The 7,119-nt window shown below is 34.7% G+C and overlaps 1 long non-coding RNA gene across 1 annotated transcript in view; it reads left to right on the top strand.

Moving 5' to 3' along the window:
- The first annotated feature begins 6,121 nt into the window (after nucleotides 1–6,121).
- Nucleotides 6,122–7,119, top strand: part of LOC108738889 — a 5,302-nt gene continuing 4,304 nt past the window's right edge. Inside the window, exon 1 of the long non-coding RNA XR_001938052.2 lies at nucleotides 6,122–6,218. This is a non-coding gene — a long non-coding RNA (uncharacterized LOC108738889). The remainder of the gene's footprint in view (nucleotides 6,219–7,119) is intronic.

Raw genomic sequence — 7,119 nt, 5'->3', positions numbered from 1 at the left:
CAGTAAGATAGCTCTCCATATTTAAAAGGCGCTCTCCATATTTAAAAGGGCACCAACCAAAAACTACTGCGTAGAATTAATTGGAATTTTTCACACACAAGCCTTGCTATATGAGCTCTCAAAGCATATGTGAAGTTGGGTGCAAAAGAATACAATTAAATCCTCTGTCGGGAAAAAACGAAATGACTTTCCGAACAACCATAGTATGGAATTCAAAGATGTAATTGGGTATAACATTTGATGTGACCGTATAAAAATAACTTTATCGATTTTAACATCGTAAAATTTTACTTTTACTTGATCAGCTTTGATTACAAATGTAATATTCTCATTTCAAACTTAAATTTATAAATTATCAGTTCTATGAGTTGTCTTGAAGAAACTTTTATGCATTCCGATTTCTTCAAATCGTTTGAGTAATTTATTTATTCATTGTTTAAAATTCATTGAAATCAAACCCTAAAATTTAGCGATTTGGTGAATAATAAAGAAACCCTAATATTTTTTTACGTGGTTTTTTTGTTCAACATATGATAACGGTAAGTACCTTCTATTTTTATTACGAGTTTTAGAGTATTTTCTAATTTTTTTTTACTTAATTCAAAATTCTATTTTTGTATCAGTTATTTCGAATATTATGAGTGAATGTAAATGACTTTTGGGATGTCTGGAACTGCTTTTAATTTCTAAAATAAAAGTGTACGATCGTCATTATCACAATATCTTAGGTCCTCCGAGACGCTCGCAACTTCCTGAATAATGTAGTAGAACGACGAAGTTTCTCGGGAATAGGAAGTGGATACGTGGAAGTGGGTTTGCACGTGGATGAAACTAACATTCTTAAAATGAAAATTACATAAATTCCCTTTAGACTTAAAACAACTTTCAAAAAAATAAATTTAAGAGGTAAACCGCATGTCAGGACGTTATTGTTGTATTTTATTCTGTAAAGAATTGAGGATGGTCACATTACAAGCATGAAAGGTTAAGAGAGTAAAAAAATCTAGGTCTCTAACTGAGGATGAAACCTTGGGTGTCGAAACGTCTTTTAGTTTTCTAAACTTTGTATGGAATTTTGTTTTTTAAAGTATTTATTAGGTTCAAATTATTTTGTGTAAAAAAAAATGGATTTGAGTCTTGTACTGATGATTCAAGATACGGAATCGATTAATAAAATCGGTCAGGTAATCGACTAAGTAAATGGTTACTAAAAATAATCGAATAATCGATTATTTCAATTAATGGCAATAATCAATTATTTTCTTAGAATCGACAAACGATTGTTACATATAATAATCGCGCATACCTAGTTAGAAGCATACTAATAAAAACGATGTAATCTTCGGCGTTGCTTATGCCGTGTTTAATGAACAAAAGTGAACTTAAAATATAATTCATGTTTTTTGTATTGGTGTTTGATCCAGTTTTTTTTTTTAAATTAAAGAGACCAATATCTCGACCTTTGATAAGTTTGTTGAAACCATGGCAAATACCCACCAGCTCCTGGTGCTAGATCCATTCTTAGTATCTTAACTTCAGTTATTGTAGTGATGGGCAAAATTGATCTTGGTCTTGTAGTCTTCTTACACTTGGTCTTGGAAATTGTAGACCAAAATTGTCTTTATACTAGCTAGACCAAGACCGAATGAACACGGTCAAGATTAAAACCAAGACCGAACGAACAAGTCCAAGAGTTAAACCAAGACCGAACGAATAAGACCAAGACTAAAACCAAGACCAAATATGCAAAATCAAGACTAAACGAAAAATTATTGCTTCCGCTGGATTTATGAGTTAAACTATTTGAAGCAACTTTAATTATTATCTTGGAACAAAACATTCTTAGTATTTGAAATATTCAGTTTTCTTTACTGGATTTTAACATAAAAAAAGAAACTTTACCACTGTTTGGAAAAAAGAATCTACAAGAATGCCCTCGGAATAAGTGTTCTTTCTTTCTGTCTGAAATATATAGACAAATTAATTTCTTATTTCTTTTAACTAACCTAAAAGGTCAATTTATGCGTTGGAGGAAGAGTCAAATTATACATTGGGTAAGTTCTTGAGAGTTTTAATAATTCTCACAACTACCGACACTATTATCTTTAAGAGCCATGACTAGCTGGCATGTTTGACAGAAAATTTTAGCATTTAAAACAATCATTGTGTTGGTAAAGAGAAAAATTTGCGCTACGAATTATTAAAAATAAAGTATGTACCAAGACTGAGACTATATCAGCAAGACCAAGGCCAAGACTAGAAGTATTTGAGCAAGACCAAGACCGAATAAGAGAGACCAAGACTAATTTCAAGACTATGACAGCCATGACAAGCTCCCAAGGCTGAGACTATATCAGCAAGACCAAGGCCAAGACTAGAAGTATTTGAGCAAGACCAAGACCGAATAAGAGAGACCAAGACTAATTTCAAGACTGGGACAGCCATGACAAGCTCGCATGTTGGACAGAAAATTTTAGCATTTAAGACAATGGTTGTGTTGGTAAAGAGAAAAATTTGCGCTAAGAATTATTAAAAATAAAGTATGTACCAAGACTAAGACTATATCAGCAAGACCAAGGCCAAGACTAGAAGTATTTGAGCAAGACCAAGACCGAATAAGAGAGACCAAGACTAATTTCAAGACTGGGACAATCTTGGTATTGGTGTTGCTTTGCTCATCACTATGTTATTGATATCTGTTACATGTTGATTTGGGAAATTATATGGGTTAAAAAAAGCATATACTGTAATCAGACTAGTAGCGTTCACAAGTATGTGTAAAATTGACGTGCTCATCAATTCTAACACAAGAATTATCTTATGGGTCCAACCATGACTGACGGTTCCATCCATATCCATCCTTTGGTCGACTGCGAATATGTACTCACAGTAAATACAAGCGCAGTACCCAGCGGCATTTAGACCATTGCTTAGCATTAGAGAGAACACTGGTTCAATTCCGGGTTTCCTTGGATTACTTAAACAAATGGTTGGGCAGTAGTAATGATACTTTAATTTCACAGAGGGTCTTTCACTTCTCTTCAACTCGTCCATCTCATCTTTATTACTCCAACCGCCACCCACCTATTCCCACGATTCCTAAAAGGTGGCTGAAGAGGACCTTCCGCCCTACTCTCTGAAGTAGTCCGAAGGGACTGCTCGCCTACCAGTTCTTCTTCAAGGGCACTTTATTCCTTGGATTTGTTAAATTCTTTTCCAAATTTAGAATCCCGTTGCCCTAACAAACATATTTTGTACTTCTAACCTAAAACGACGACGGCTATGAAAAGTACCTTATTTCAAACTCCGATGCTACTGCTACGATGTAGGGTTGAAAATATTGCGAAAACATAGTTATTTTCTGTACCTCCCTGATAATACGTCAACGTTTGATATAAAACTTCCCAAAAATATGATCAAATTCAGTGTGGTCAAACAACATTGCGACACGTTCTCTTCTAGCTGGCTAATGTAGGACGATTTAAGTTCATCCGAATAGTCCTATCGGGAGCACACATGCGCATACAAGTTACGTACATTAGCGCTCATTCCGTCTTAGCGTGAACCTCGTTTTGTCTCGGTCTGCCCCAATCAAAGATTAGCAATAAGGAGAACATCAATTCGAGTTCATGTTTTTCTGTTATTTCCTTGTCATATTTCACAGATAATTTTTCACTTCTTTTCTGTCCTTTCCAATCATTGTCTCCCTAGTCAACGCTCATGCACCTATTTCTACGATTTCCGCCCTACTCTCCGACTTCGCAGTAGACATTAGACTGTAGATCGGAAAAACTGTCCATCCACCAACATAAATGGATGATGGGAAAGAAGCACACTGTTAGATCGTTGGGGTAGGAAATTGCTTCTTTTTATTTTTAGTTATGAACTGCTTGCTTTATTTCTACCTCTTTTTATTTTTGGAATGAAGGACCCAGTTAATTAGGAAATCATAGAAAACCCTGGAGCAATATAGTCGGACCCACGATCGAATCAGTTGCTTCTTCGAAGCAAAGCTGTGATCTGGATTCTCGACCATGCCCCTGCCTCACCACTTAAATAACCACCCTTTATGTACTGCATATATTCCCTTACGTCGTTTATATGTATTAGATATTTTCAAACGTCAAAGTAATACGCGTGCTATTTCAACATTTCCGTAAAGCTTTCATTTCAACTAAAAATCCCTCGAGAATACAATGTAATTGCACAGATCCCGCTCAGAAGTAGGAGGATGTCGCGCGGTGCTACGGGACGTTGTACTGTCGTTTCTGCTTCTTTCTTGATTTTTCCCTTCTCTTTACCCCATTTCCGTTATTCGCTATCAAAATGCATAGGTCACACACCGTCACTTCCGTGATGTTTATTCTACTGTATGGTAATCTCCAACTAACACACTTGATACAAACACAACAGGAACGTAAAGTTACAACATTATATTAAAAGGGAAATTAAAAGGACTAACTTATTTATGTAAAATTTAATTTTGTCGGTGAATTTGATTTATTGACAAAATTAAATTCATATAACAAATTAAATAAGTCAAATTCACCGACAAAATTAAATTTCACGTGATACGCCTGGAAGCACGTTGTACAACACCTCATTGTTCCAATACACGAACATTATGGACCAGATGAGGAACAAATACGAAGAAAATACCATGGCTGACATAAGAGAACTCATGTCAACCAAGAACAAACTAGTTCGTCATACCAGGAGGAGAATCTTTTTGCTAACCCGCCGAACAGAAGACATGACACCAGATTTTATCATAAATATAACGAAGAACTTGAACCTACTAAAATTCGACAGTAGGAGAGACCAAAAACGATTTGATACTTGGCTTACTCGCTGCCAAACGAAGATCCTGAATCTCCAAATTGATGACGTCAACACCCATCCTAAACATCTGGGAAGGAGAATGGACAATCTCGTATGTAAAGTTAGAACTGGCTTAACTCCAGAAGAATTTGATTGCCTAATGGAATACCAGGATAGTAAAACTAAAACCCTGCGAGACAAAATTTACAAGACTCATATGAATAAATTAAACAAGATGAGGAACGAAAAGGACTAACGTTTTTCTTTATACAGTAGTTTGGGAAGAATTTGGTATAATTCAAAAAACTTGTGCGCTCGGTGGAAGTTATACTTCTGCTTACATGTTAGTTAGTAGGTTATGATCTTCATAGGGTCATCAGCTCGAAAACTACACACCTCCACGCTTTCTTATCCTGAGTAAATCATCGCATTTCCCTAAAATGAGAACATCTTACATCCTTAACTACTTGCGAACAGTAGCCTAATCTAGTAATTTTTTTTAATCCTACTTTTGCTTATAATATCTCTCAAACTAGCTCCTCGTGTCTCATCCTATCATCATCATAAGGTCGTCAGTCTTAAGGCTGGTTGGACACGTACCTCCACTCTTTCCTATCCTGCACTAATCTTCGCATTTCCCTAAAGCTAGAGCAACCCACATCCTTAACTATTTGCGAAGAGTAATCTAATCTAGGTCTACCTCTATCCCTCCTAACTTCCGTTTCTATCTCTAATATGTCTCTAAATAGACCTTCATGTCTGAGAAGCTGTCCTACTAACCTATCTCGCCTATTAGGTCGAAAACCTCCTCGATCAGTTTTTTTGCCAGCAAAGACCAAAAATTTTATGAGCGTGGAATTATGCTACTACCAGAAAGATGGCAAAAGGTGTTGGACCAGAACGGTCAATATATAATTTAATAAAGTATTTGTTTATTATACGAAAACTGTCTTTCATTTCCACAAAAAAAAAACGAAATGACTTTCCGAACAACCCTATATAATAAAGTGTAAGAAATATTCAGAAGTAACTTTATGTTTCAATAAAAGCGGGTAAAAATTAGGTGTGACTTAATTGGTATTGCAATATGTAACTCAAACTTTTTAATTCACTAACAAATTTATTATCTAAAATCATTCGTATTGCAATCAATAGTTTCTATCTTTGCATTTTCTATATTTGCTGTAAAATTAACATAATCTGTATCTGCTAGAAAAGATATGACCTAATCATATCGAAAATACTAGATATTTCCACGTATCTAAACGCATCAAGTGCAGTAGTTAGATATGTATGTACATTATGCACATTTGAGAACATGCAGGATATTTAATTTAGTTAGTCATGAATACTTATAATAGTAGTACTAATTTGTCAACAAAGAATCGTTACTGCAGGTAAATATTGCTTATGAAATTTAATTATATATGCTGTAGTAAATTAATATTACAATAGTTTAATAATTTTTAAGGAATCATTGTTCATTTCAAAATTAATGTTATGAATTATGCTAAGAAAACTAAGTTAGAAGTTTACAAATGTATTTGGAAATTTTAACAATATTTGTTAGTTACTCTATATTTTAGTAGTGTGTTTAGGGAAGTAAACGAAGATTTTCACTTCTGAAAAATTTGTCTACCGAGAAAATGTGCCCACGTCCTATTTTTATCTTTTTTCATTTTATATTTTATTTTATCAATTTAAGAGCAAAAATGCGTACTTTTGCGAATGATTTTTTAAATTTTATTTGTACGTAAAAGCTGCTAGTGCAATTCGAAATAACGGGAAATTTTACGAAAGAAACATATATGCATGTACAGGCCGGACAAAGGCAGCTGGCGAACGGTCGCGCAGGTTTATGACCTATTTGGGTAAGTCACTCGGAACTGATACACAAATAAGCTTTCAGATATTTATTTAAATTGTGTATTTGTGTATTATACTTCATTTACTTTCTGTAGCGATGTGCCCCTTCCAATGTCTTGGATGCACGTTGCCAAATCGTAGGTAGGGAGAAAAAGGCTCATTATACTCTCGACTCTTGTTCATTGAATATACGTTTTCATACAGTACCTGCCAAAAGTTTTGTTCAATCATGAAAAGTAGTGCGAGTCAAAAACAAGCGTTAAAGGCTTTAATATGTCTTCAAATATAAACAAACATCTCGTTGATATTTTCAGTAGTAAATGGTACCAATAACAGCACATTTGAGCAATGCAATTGTAGTGGATAAAATGGTCATTTTTTCCGTGCAGTACTGTACGGATTATACGCTCCTCACCGGTTAAGAGTTTGGCC

The sequence above is a fragment of the Agrilus planipennis genome, unplaced genomic scaffold, assembly GCF_000699045.2.
Source record: "Agrilus planipennis isolate EAB-ADULT unplaced genomic scaffold, Apla_2.0 scaffold210, whole genome shotgun sequence".
Taxonomy (NCBI): Eukaryota; Metazoa; Arthropoda; class Insecta; order Coleoptera; family Buprestidae; genus Agrilus; species Agrilus planipennis.
Note: the sequence above shows the minus strand (reverse complement) of the source record. Positions and strands in the feature narration are given on the sequence as shown.